The following is a 12,425-nucleotide window of genomic DNA, read 5'->3' as shown; positions in this document are numbered from 1 at the left end:
CTGCCAACGGGTAAGGACTGAGGAATGGATAACCGGGTAAAAGTCGGAATATGGAATGCCTTTACGAGAGATGGGACAAGAGCGGACAGCTTCCTTGGCGGCAGCATCCGCACGCTCATTTAAAGACACACCAATATGGCTGGGAACCCAACAAAACTCAACCGACTTAAATTTACTGTGAACAAGAAACAGCCAATGCTGGATCTCGACAACTACTGGATGGACCGGATTAAAGGACCCAAGAGCCATGAAGGCACTACGAGAGTCAACAACAACTACAAAGGAAGACTGACAACGAGAAAGCAGGAGACGAAGAGCATAGAGAATAGCATAAAGTTCCGCTGTAAAGATGCTAGTCTCCGGAGGTAAGCGACACATATAAGTGCGATCAGGAAAAACAACAGAGTAGCCAACACCGTCCGCCGACTTAGACCCATCGGTGAAGACAGAAACGGAGCGGGAGTGAGAAGAAAAGTGCTCAAGGAAAAGGCGTTTTAGAACCGTAGGAGGGGTAAAAGCTTTAGTGATACGGGTCAAGGAAGCACAAAACCGCTGAAGAGGGACTCTCCACGGGGGCAAAGAAGGAACAACACAAGGAGAAACATTTGAAATACGAACGGAAAGAGAATCCTGGAAGCGAGATAACTGGACAGAAAGAGGGAGGTGGTGAAGAGGAACAGGAACCGCAGGAGGGGTAAAAGTTAAAGCACGACAGAGGCGAGAGGAAGGATGTTGTAAGGACCGCGCAAGATAGCGAAGACAGTAGCGATCACGGCGGTCCTGGAGAGACAGGAAGCCAGTGTCAACATACAAGCTAAGGACAGGAGTCGAACGAAAGGCACCAGAACTGAGGCGCAACCCAGTATGGTGCAAAGCATCAAGACGGCGAAGAGTAGGAGAAGCAGACGAGTAAGCAGGGCAACCATAATCGAGCTTAGACAAGACAAGAGAGGAATGTAAAGCAAGGAGAGTGCGCCTATCTGCCCCCCAAGAAGTATGGGACAAGACCCGAAGGAGGGTAAGGGTCTTAGAGCACTCAACACGGAGGTAAGAGATATGGGGAGACCAAGACAAACGAGTGTCAAGGAATAACCCCAAAAGCTTCGCGGAATCTTTGTATTCAAGGGGATGACCATAAAGTGACAAAGAGGGACGAAGAACAACCCGTTTCCGCGTAAAAGTCATGGCACAAATCTTAGAAGTAGAGAACTTGAAGCCATGATCGGTGGCCCAAGACGACACGGCATCAATTGCAAGTTGAAGCCAGCGCTGAAGGAGAGGCGAATCATCACCCTGACAGCAAAGGGTAAGATCATCGACATAGAGAGCGGAGAAGACACCAGAAGGAAGAGAGGAAAGAGGACCATTGAGGGCAACCAGAAAAAGAGTAGTGCTCAGAACACTACCCTGGGGCACACCTTCATATTGCTGAAAAGAGGCAGAGAGCGCGATACCAAGGCGCACCCGAAAGGAACGACGGGAGAGGAAGCTGCGGAGAAAGAGAGGGAGATGACCACGAAGGCTAAAAGAATGAAGTTGAGATAGAATATGATATCGCCAAGTGGTGTCGTAAGCCTTTTCCAGGTCAAAAAGGACGGCAACAACGGAGGTCTTCGCAGCAAAAGCAGTACGAATATAGACCTCCAAGTTCACCAGGACAACTGTCGTGCTGCGGCACTTGCGGAAACCAAATTGAGAAGGGGAGAGGAGGTGATGGTGTTCCAGGAACCACATCAGACGAACGTTAACCATACGTTCAAAGAGTTTGCAGACACAACTTGTGAGAGCAATAGGGCGAAAGTCCTTAGGGGAAGTACCCAGAGACCCCGGTTTGCAAACAGGGAGGACAACGGCATCGAGCCAGTCCTCGGGGACTGACGACGACTCCCAGATCCGATTATACAGACTCAGTAAATACTGAGACGTGCACGGAGGGAGATAGCGAAGCATCTCATAATGAATACCATCGGAGCCCGCCGCCGTAGAACCGCAGAGGGCCAGGGCAGAACGAAGTTCAGAGAGAGAGAAGGGATCATTATAGGGAAGTTGAAGACGAGTGCAGAAATCTAAAGGACGAAACTCAAGGACAGGTTTACGAAGAAGAAAAGATTGGGGAAGATGAAAACCAGAGCTAACAGAAGAAAAGTGGGAACCCAGTACGGTAGCGACCTACAACGGGTCCGCCACAAGAGTATCATGGAGGTGAAGGACCTGTTGGAAATTTCCAACACTAAATACAACACTGTTGTATTCTCATTAATTACTACTAATTCTACTAATCATTGTAGTGATTAAAATTAACCCAACGTAGAGTTCACATGTACTAATAATTACATCTGTACAGTAAGGCTAGAATTCTTACTTCACCCGACGCCAGTATTGCATCAGATTCCATTGTAATAAACACATTTATATCCAATGTGCCTGAGAATTGAATTTGATTCTCCATAAACAACGGTGTTCTGTGTGATAATTAATTACAGATAAACTGATCTCCAACTAAAGCCAAATAGAGCGTTTATAGTTATAGCTGTTATCTAGTAATAAAATTAACGTCACGCGTGAATGCCCTGGAGAGATTATAATTCTTCTCCATTGTTCGTTTACTATCATAAAACGGACAAATAATAATATTTAACTCCTCCAAATAATAAACCCGTCCTAATCCGAGCATTTCAAGCACAACTGCAAGAAATGACAATATCCATAATAAATAATTTGTTTAACAAACGCGGGACGCGGAAGGGACGCCAGTCCACGTGTTGAAACGCTCACGAGTAGACGTGTTCACGTGGTGCTCACGAGGAGACGCCATTACCCAGCCACCAGGGTAAACGCTATCAAATCTCCAGAAGAAAGTCGCCACTGTGAGGTGTGAAGAACCTTGCAGACAATACCTTCACTTGGTGTCAGTGTCATTTACGGAACCTGTTAAATTTGGTTCTATGTAACTCCATGTGACCGGCCAGTGGAGCACGTCAGTATCTAGGATAGACAAGTCTAGAGCCTAGGACGCGACCTTCGGCAAGCCTTAACTTACACAGTGCCCATATTAGCTAAGTACCTTATCTTTGTTTGATGCATCAGATCGGGGGCGGGTTTATAGCTGGGTAGCTTGTCGTGACGACGTATAACAACTAAAAATCACAGGTCATTATCTTTCTCTTATTATTAATATCCATTTATTGAACATAGAAATCCAGTAGTTTAATCTGTTGCTACTGGAAACAATTGTTTTGCAGCGTGTGTGAAGAATTCTCCGAGCTGTCATTTCCCATGTTAATCAACTCCCAGTGTTCCATGACGAGTCCAGGAGAATCAGAGGAAGCGTCGTGACTAACTTCTAAGGAATCGTCATTAAGCTAAGATTCCTTTTGTATTCCTCGAATTTATTATCTGTACTCTTTTACATGCAGAACTCTGTTCATTGGATTAACATGTGTTTATTATAATTATTATTATACATATTCATAATCTATGTTCCCCTTAATGATAACGATAATAATTTCATAAGTATTCATAGGATTAGATTATTATACATTGGATTAGTGAACGAACCACACTAGTTCCTGGACGTACTGAGTTCCAGTAATACCCCCCCAATGTAGGTGTTTGAGGCTTTGATTCATTTAATTATACAGCCCATTAATTATTTCAATGATCATATTCTCTAGTATTTTATCCATAGTTACTGGTTCATCTAGAATTTTCCAATGATCATATTTTCTCAGTTTCCCTCTTTTACTATAAAAGTGGGTGGTCCTTCGTAATTAATTTTACTATATTAATATTTAAATAATTAGAGTCAAGCCCCAAATGTCCCACAGGACCGGTGAAACATCGGGAACGAACTTACCCGCTATCTTGCGGATACGCTTCCAGATCTGGGCGAGAGGAGTTTCGGACGTAATTGTTGAGACATAAGATGCCCAACATTCACGTTTAGCCGTACGGATGGCCCTACGGGCCACCGCACTCGCTTTCCGAAAGAAAAGAAAAGAATCGGTCGTCTGCCTACGGCGGTGCCTCTTCCAGGCTGCACGCTTACAGCGGACAGCCCGAGCACAGTCCGCATTCCACCAGGGAACGCACTTCCGTGGACCCCAAGAGGAAGAGTGAGGGATAGAGCGGAGGGCAGCGTTGAAGACAGTGTCATGAAAAAGGAGGAGAGCGCGAGAGAGAGGCAGAAGGGAGAGGTCAGAGAGAGTAGCACTGAGGGTAAATAGGGTCCAGTCCACCTTAGCAAACTGCCACCTAGGGAAAGAGAGGGAAGGGCGAAAAGAGAAAAAGGAAACAAGGACGGGGAAATGATCACTTCCATGGAGGTCATCAAGAACCTGCCACGTGAAATCTAAGTAAAGAGAAGAAGAGCAGAGAGAAAGATCAAGACAAGTAAGGGTGCGAGTCCGAGAGTTCAAATGAGTGGGCTCACCAGAATTCAGAAGAGACAGGGAAGAAGAAAGGAGAAATGGCTCAAGAAGGCGACCCCGGGTATTCGTCAGAATAATGGCAATTGAAGTCACCCCAGCAGGAGCACAGGCTCCGGCAAGGAGTCTAGGAGGTGTTTCAAATCAGGAAGAGAAAGCGGGACACTCGGGGGGAGATAAATGGAACAAATTGTGTACCATTTCCCCACAAAGATACGAGCAGCAGAACAATGGAGAGGCAAAGGAAAAAGTAAAGGAACAAAGGGAACATCAGCACGAATCAAAAGAGCAGAAGAATTAGAAGCCCCAGCAACGGCTGGGGGTGGGGAGAGAAAGGAATAGCCACGAAAAAGACCAGGACGAGCACCAAGCATCGGCTCCTGGAGACAGACACTAAGGGGCAAAAACCGCTAAATCAGAAGTTGGAATTCGAGGAAATTGGCGTAATAACCTCGAACGTTCCATTGAAGAATGGACAACGACGAGAAGAGAAAGGACAAAAAGAGAACAAGGAAGAAACAAAGGCGAAAGAGCAACAGAGCACGTTAAAGAATATCAGGGTCGGGATCAGGGGTCAGCAAAGTCAGGGTTAGGGGGCATGGGTAAACTGAGCAAAGACAGAGGGAAGGAAACGGGAGAACAGATCAGAGGTAGGCGGGCGGGGTCCGGAGGAGGAGGAGGAGGAGGAGGAGGAAGAGGAGGAGACAACGGAGAGGAGCAGTCAAGGACAGCAGCAGGAAGAGGAGGGGTAGAAAGAGGGGAGCGTACCTCAGCAAGGGCAGCAACAGAGAGGGAAGCGGGGGCTAAAGAAACCTCCATAGCAGGAACAGGGGGCGCAACCACCGAAATGGGAAGGGAAGGAGCGAGAGAGGCAGAAGTAGGGGCCGAGGAAGAAAGCTAAACCTTCTTACCCGCCAGGAAGGAGGAAGGAGAGGAGACAGGTGTCCCAGCCAACCTGTCCTCTTAAAAAGAACGTCAACAGTTGCCGTTTGACTCTACGGCTGTTTTTGGACGTTATTTTGTCTTAAACTACGTCTATTTTCGCTTCCATGGACTATCTCTTGTTATACAATGAAATACCACACTCTTATTATTCTATAACTCACAGACAATGCTCTGATATATGTTCTTCAAGTAAAAATACATATATTTTTGCCTTAATTAGTCCATAATCCAGAAAATTCCAGCCTATTGATCTTTATATTTAGGAAAACATCTAATAAATTTGGAAATGAATTTTTCGTTCGCCGACAGTTTCCTGCTACTATTTAGTCTTTTATGCTTTAATGTCGCTGATCATTGTGACTTTCCCAGGATTTATATATGTTTTGTAGTAGCATTTAGTCAGACTACAGTAATTTAACTAATGGGAAACCTCTATAGTCGTCGTAAATTAGTAATAATCATTTATCAAATAATAAATTAGCAAACATGTACAACTTCTTATGTTACGACTTTTCGGGTAGGTCGTTCTGTTTGTTTACAACCCTAATGTTTCAAAAAACACAATACTTTTAATATATAAGTGACTAAGTATGCTCTAATACATGGTCCTCAATGAAAATTATGTTTTTTTTTGTTAATTTGTCCATAATGAATAAGATTCGTTACTGTTGATCTTTATATTAAGAAAAACATCTAAGAAATTTGGTATTGAATTTTCGTTCAAATAAAGTTTCCAGTTACTATTTCCTAGTTATCCTTAAATGTAGGCTGGTCATTATTTTACTGTTATGTATATAGAAATTTATCATTATGCACTTTATAATACAGAACAATTTGGTCGTTCCACTGCCTCATAATTATATAAAATTACATTGTGACAAATACTTGATAATTAAAATCAGAGTTTTTTGACAACTATAAAAAATCCTGTTGAAATCATGCCGTTTTGAGTTGTCATACGCTTCTTAGTAAATAATATTGTGTAATGTTTGGCACAATTTATCACTGTATTTACAAACTGTTTAAGTATTAATGTATTCATTTTTTTTAATGTGTAATATGTTACTTAATCCTAAACTTCTTTTGCAACATTTATATCAGATATAAATAATTGTCGCGAAACGGCGTATGAAAAAATAAATTTCTCCCAAATGAAATTAGTGTATCAGGCGATCGAGCGGCCATATTTAAAAGTGTATACTCTTGTCACTGTTCTGACATTAGTTTTCGATGTACGTATTTCATTTTTGTACCTAATGTGTTCGCAATAGAATGTTCTAGAAGAACATAAGTATAAAACGTTACATAAGGATGTGTTCGACCGGCAACATATATATAAAAACTACGTCGATTATACTCGTCGTGTCAATAATGCAATTGTTTTACCACGCTGATTCAATGCCATACTGTTTTCTCAAATAAGCTCTTCGGCTATTAGAGAAAACGTAAATTTCATGGCGAACATTTGTAAACTATCCCCAAGTAGATCGGATCGAAATTGGAATTTATACAAATATTTATTCTCGTGTTGCCCGCCAGTGTCACCCTTGAGTAACCAGAACAGGATATACAATATGCCTAGGCTAACTCATCCTAATCCTTGCACAAGCCCTCCAGAATTTCTTTATTGAAGATCAGCAAAAAATTATTGCGCAGCTCATATTATACAGTTTAAGAATGGGATTTCCTTGTTCTAAAGGAATGAAAATGACACTGCCTTAATCTCAGTCGATTAAGGCAGTGTCTGGGATGCTCCCGGTGCCCGTGCCTGGTGCTCGTGCACCAGGCACGGGCGAATAGTGTACGTTTAATTGTTCTTTTAGTGTAAATAACGGAATAAAATGTAAGACATAGTCTGCAGATCTTTTTCCAGATGTCTTAATTTTTTTCCTAAAGAAAACTAAGATATTGCGAATTTTGCTTAACAAGTACAATTAATTATTAACTTTTTGTCAGTTATTATTGTTATAATTAAAAGAATTACACCTTGTTTTTTGCTTATGTACAAAACATAGTCTAATAACCACAGTTCGTTGCCCCTAAATCAACACAACATAACCAGTTTACTCATGTCATCGCCCCTAAATCAACAAAAACAACCAGTGTATTATTGTAAATATTTATATCTTAGGATTTCTTAGCAAGGGTAAGACATTTTTAAGACTGGTTTTAGGTTAGATTAACCTTCGTAACCTTCGTATGCTGTATACGAACTGAACGACCGGGCTTCACAACAAAAACATGGCCACATCAGTTGGATTATTCCGGTAATATTTAACTACTGTTCATTGTTATTAGTTTAACAATACTGTTAGGGAATGTCATAAGAGTTAGGGAATGTCATAAGAGTAGTCACAGGGCAACAAAAGATACCCAGCTTCTGGGTACGGGATCTTTGCCCGAAACGCTATGCGTGCTAGTGGCTTTACAATAATAATAATAATTTATTTAGGAAAAATATATACATAGATGCAGAGTTACAGTACAAACATTCTGTTTGATTTATAGATAGAGGTAGTACATACAATACCTAAAGCCACTAGTACGCATAGTGTTTCGGGCAAGATTGTAAAATCATCATTATTCCCATTTTCTCTCTTAACCCCCAGTGTACCTTCTCGTATAAAAATAAATAAATAACCAGGGTTTTTTATGCGGCTGTGCTGAAAGCCTGACGTAAAATAAATCATTGTGTCGGAGAACAGGAAGCTACAAATTAGGCTTATATTGAGGTTCCCCCCTCCCCTCTTTCCCCCCAATTACGGGTCTGTCTAATTACCACAAGCTACCACAAGCTACACAAGCTTCACAAAGCTTCCTGGCAATACGTTAGTAATGAATAAATATGATATGTTAGGCTGACCTAACCTAACCTAATCAAACCTAACCAAATCTAACCTAACCAAATCTAACCTAACCTAAACCTAACCTAACTTAACCAAACCAAACCTAACCTAACCTAACCGATGCTTGGATCGTCGACTTGATTTGGTGTCACCATTTCTTTATTTTCGTCTAATTTCTTTATAAAAAGATACTTTTTCAGATTAAAGTTATGTTTTTTCGTGTTGTACATTCAGTACCAACATTATAATGAGTAAATATATCTTATTTATTCATTACTAACATATTGCCAGGAAGCTATGTGAAGCTTGTGTAGCTTGTGGTAGCTAGTAATTAGACAGACCGCCAATTACTGGTGGAGTAAATCAGCCTAGCCTACTTCTTCCTAGCATAACCTAGCCAACACTAGCCAAGCCTAGTCTACCCTTGCCTAGCCTAGCAAACAGCCCTTGAACCCTCTACTGTTAAGACTCTGCTCTCTGATTGTACCTATGACACCTATTATTAATTTCCTTCTATATCTTTAGCTCCAGTATGTTGTTATATTATGCTGTGCAAATTTGGGACCTGGCCCTCTAGTATCTTACATATATGTATTATTTGATACCATTCTTGTCTCCTGTCCAGAGAGTACATTTTGAGAGCTTTGAGACGGTCTCAATTATTTAGATGTTTTATCATTTATATGTTTGCTGTTTATGGTCTCTTTATTTCCTCTAATTCAGAGATTTCTCCTGTTCAGAAAGGGGTGTCAGTACCGAGCAATACTCAAGATGGGACAGCACCAGTTATTTGAATAGCATTAGCATTACTGTGGGTGGGGTCTTTGAATTTTAACATTCACAAAAACCATCCCATTATTTTTCTGGCCGCCACTATATTTGCTCGGTTATGTTCACAAAGTGTGAGGTCGTCAGACGTCGTAATTCTCAGATCTCTTGCATGTTTTTTCCTTCTTAGAGTAGGTCTGATTGTGTCCTGTGTTCCTTGTTTCATTTAATTTCCTCGTTTCTACCATACTTCAGCACCTGTAACTTATCACTGTTAAACATCATGTTATTTCTGTTTATTCAATGTCTCCTACAGTGCCAATTTTCTTGTGTCTTCTGTATCATCTGTAGAGTTTCATTGTTCAAATGTGTTATAAAATACATGCACCACCATCTTTGTGGTGCATATATGCATTTTATCTTGCATTTATATGCAACGTAGAAAAATATGCATTAAAAAATATATATGAAAAATATGCATTTTTGTTTTTTTATAATTAATCTAAACTGATGCTATTGTATATCTGTTATTAAAATATTTTTGTTTTTTTTAGGTAAAATTTAAATCAGACAACATTATCAATTGCAACATTACAACATTGTCAACAATTCTATCTGAGAGAACATTACAGCAATGGCTTCCAGTAATTCAAGTAAGTTACATTATAATTGTGATTTGTATATAATATATACTTTAAATTTTATTTTTGTAGGTTATTAATTTTATTTGGGTGTAAGTTCACATTATCATTAGATATAGAGTATAAAATCTTAATTTTGTTTTGTCAATTTTGTCACTTAAAATTGCATATCTATTTCAAACTTTATTAATACCACAAAATGTTAGTTAAGTTGCATATTAATTTAATATTATTGGAAGATCAAAAAACTTAGTCAAATAAGTATTTGAGTCACAATTCAATTATTTGCAGTTCACAAATTGCAATTTTGATTTACATTGAAAATTCCAGATTATTCCTCTCTTATTTAAACATATTAAATTTGGTTTAATTTAATAATAAAATCTGGTTAATAAAATCTGGTGCTGTACAGGTTCTCAATAATACAATCACAATTCTCCGCTCAGTCTTCTGTAGCACTGTACTGCTTTGTGCTCTTTCATTATGCTGCTACTGTGTTTTTTGTACCACTGTATTACATTTTAAACATTTTACTCTTTTTATGATTGCCCAGATTATCTTTATTTACAGGCCAGAAGAAACCTTTCCAGCGGTGTTGTCCCATCTGCAGTAATGTCATTAGTGTTCGTCGACATTTCTGCAACTGTGGACACAGCTTTATAGATGAAAAGCGTAAGGGTGATGTAGAGCGGGAGGAGAAATATAAGGAAATGGGTCGAAGAGCTGCTAAGCATCAAAACCTTTGCAGATCATTTAAAGCCATGAAAAAATCTGTAAGTATTTCATGCATTCTGTTATTTCTTCAATTAGAATTGTATCATATTGTATTAATATCCATTCTGTTAGGTTTTAAATTGTCCCACAATTAAACAGATTTTAAGCCATTTGATAATTAATTAGTATTTACATTTTCAAATTTGGTGAATACTGTACTTATTGATGTTAATAATAAAGTAATGTGCATTATATAAGTATTTTTGTGATATTTTATATTTTTTTTAATTTCCATTAGTTATGTAATTATACTTTAATGATATAACTATCAGTAGGTCTCTTAAACTAGTTAAGAAAAGTACATCTTAAGCTACTTCGGTACTTCTGCACTTTTGCAGATGTACCCAATGCTGTATGAGGGAGGGATGCTGTCTGTTTCAGAAGCTTATGGTTATCCCATCTTATATTCTGTAATCATAAAGTTAATCTCTTTTCTGGGGGGAGCCCCGTCGGCTCCCCGGAGCTTTACCGGCTGATATGCTAATGTCAGACTTTGGCATCAGTCCATGTGTATCGAGTTCTAGGGCCTACCGGGGACCACGGCCAGAACCTGGCCCCCTCAGAGAGGCAAGGGGAGCAATGGCCTATAGAAACCCCCGTGTGGTTGGAAGATCGGTTGGCCATCGACCGGGTCAAGCATCCAGAAAGGTAAGCATTCCAAAACAAACCCCTATTCTGGTGAAAATTGCTACCTAAAGCCGAACTAGTGGATAGAACTCTTCAACAGAAAACAAGGAAACTAGTGTGACGTCATACGTCACCGCGCCGCTGTCTGCGCAGCTCCCCCCTCCCCGGGAGGGGGAAGCGGGAGCCCCAGACCTCCCACGCCAGCTATCCACCCATCAGTTCTTCGGCTGATGCTATGGGCAACGGTTATGTGCTCCGGCTCCAGTGGTTGTTTCAGCACTGTACCTAGAGTGTGGTGTCTGTTTTCTAGGTGGTGCGTGAGCCGGGAGTGATTCTCCAGTACTCGGGCTGCATGCGCCTAGGGTTCCCTTCCCTAGGTGCCCTGTAAGTACTGCCCTTGGGGCTTGGGGCCACCTTCCACAAGTTCCTTGGGTCCTGCCCCTGCTTGGCCGTTTACTGCTTGGTTTTCGGCCGCTCTTTGTGTGCTCGGGTGTTCTGTCTCCCTTGTTCGCCTTAGAGTAAGGGGCAGTTTTTGCACTGGTGGGGCGCAGGGTACTGTGCAGCTTGTCTTTACCAATCATAGCGGCCGGCTCTGTTCCACTTGGGTACGCTGTCCTCTTGCAGGGTTTTCTTTTTCTTTTTGTTTATCTACCTGGTAGGGGGGGGGGTCTGCCTTCGTTCGTGCCCCTTGTGTCCCTTGTGTTCTGAGTATTTTCTAGTGGTACCCCCTGCTAGGTCCCCGTGAGTGTACACGTCCCGGGGGTTCAGCTCTTAGAAAGTTGTTTGGTAGTTTGGGTGCCGGTTAGCAGTACCCTGCCTGGGATTACCTGAGCGCGAGTCCTCTTATAGTAAACGCTCGGGACCCTGGGAAACCCATGGGGGCGCGCGGGTCCGATGGATGTGACCCCAGAGTCCCCCCCTCGCTTCCAGCGAGTTTGAGGGTTGCTCTCACCCTTTGTCTCTGGGTGACTCTCTGTTTTGCCTCCGTCTGCTGCCTGTGGGGTCGGTGACACCTTCGACCCGGAGTCCTGCGAGTTTGGTTGCTCGTTGGGGCTTGGTTACCCAGTTGTGCTGACAAAGCGGGTGCGGGCAGCAGGGGCGTTGCACTTGAGCCTTGGTGGTGGCAACGTTCTCGTGGTTTCCTCCCCGGGAGCCCCGGGGCTGCCCCGTTGTACTTCGTTTTGGGACTTGGGGGTGTTGGTTGCTTCGGTTCCATCCACGCCCCCTTGTGTTTCCCCTAGATCACCCTTCCTGCCTGCATCCGGTTCCTTACCGTCTGTAGGTTCGGGGCGGGGTTTTTGATGGTGTTGAGACTCGGGCAGTCTCGGGGAATTCCCCTTCCGGGGTAGTGACGGGGGCATTTGAGCCTGTTCCTCCAGCCGTGTTGTATGAGTCTG

The sequence above is a fragment of the Procambarus clarkii genome, chromosome 68 (assembly GCF_040958095.1).
Source record: "Procambarus clarkii isolate CNS0578487 chromosome 68, FALCON_Pclarkii_2.0, whole genome shotgun sequence".
Lineage (NCBI taxonomy): Eukaryota > Metazoa > Arthropoda > Malacostraca > Decapoda > Cambaridae > Procambarus > Procambarus clarkii.
This window is presented reverse-complemented; position numbering follows the sequence as displayed.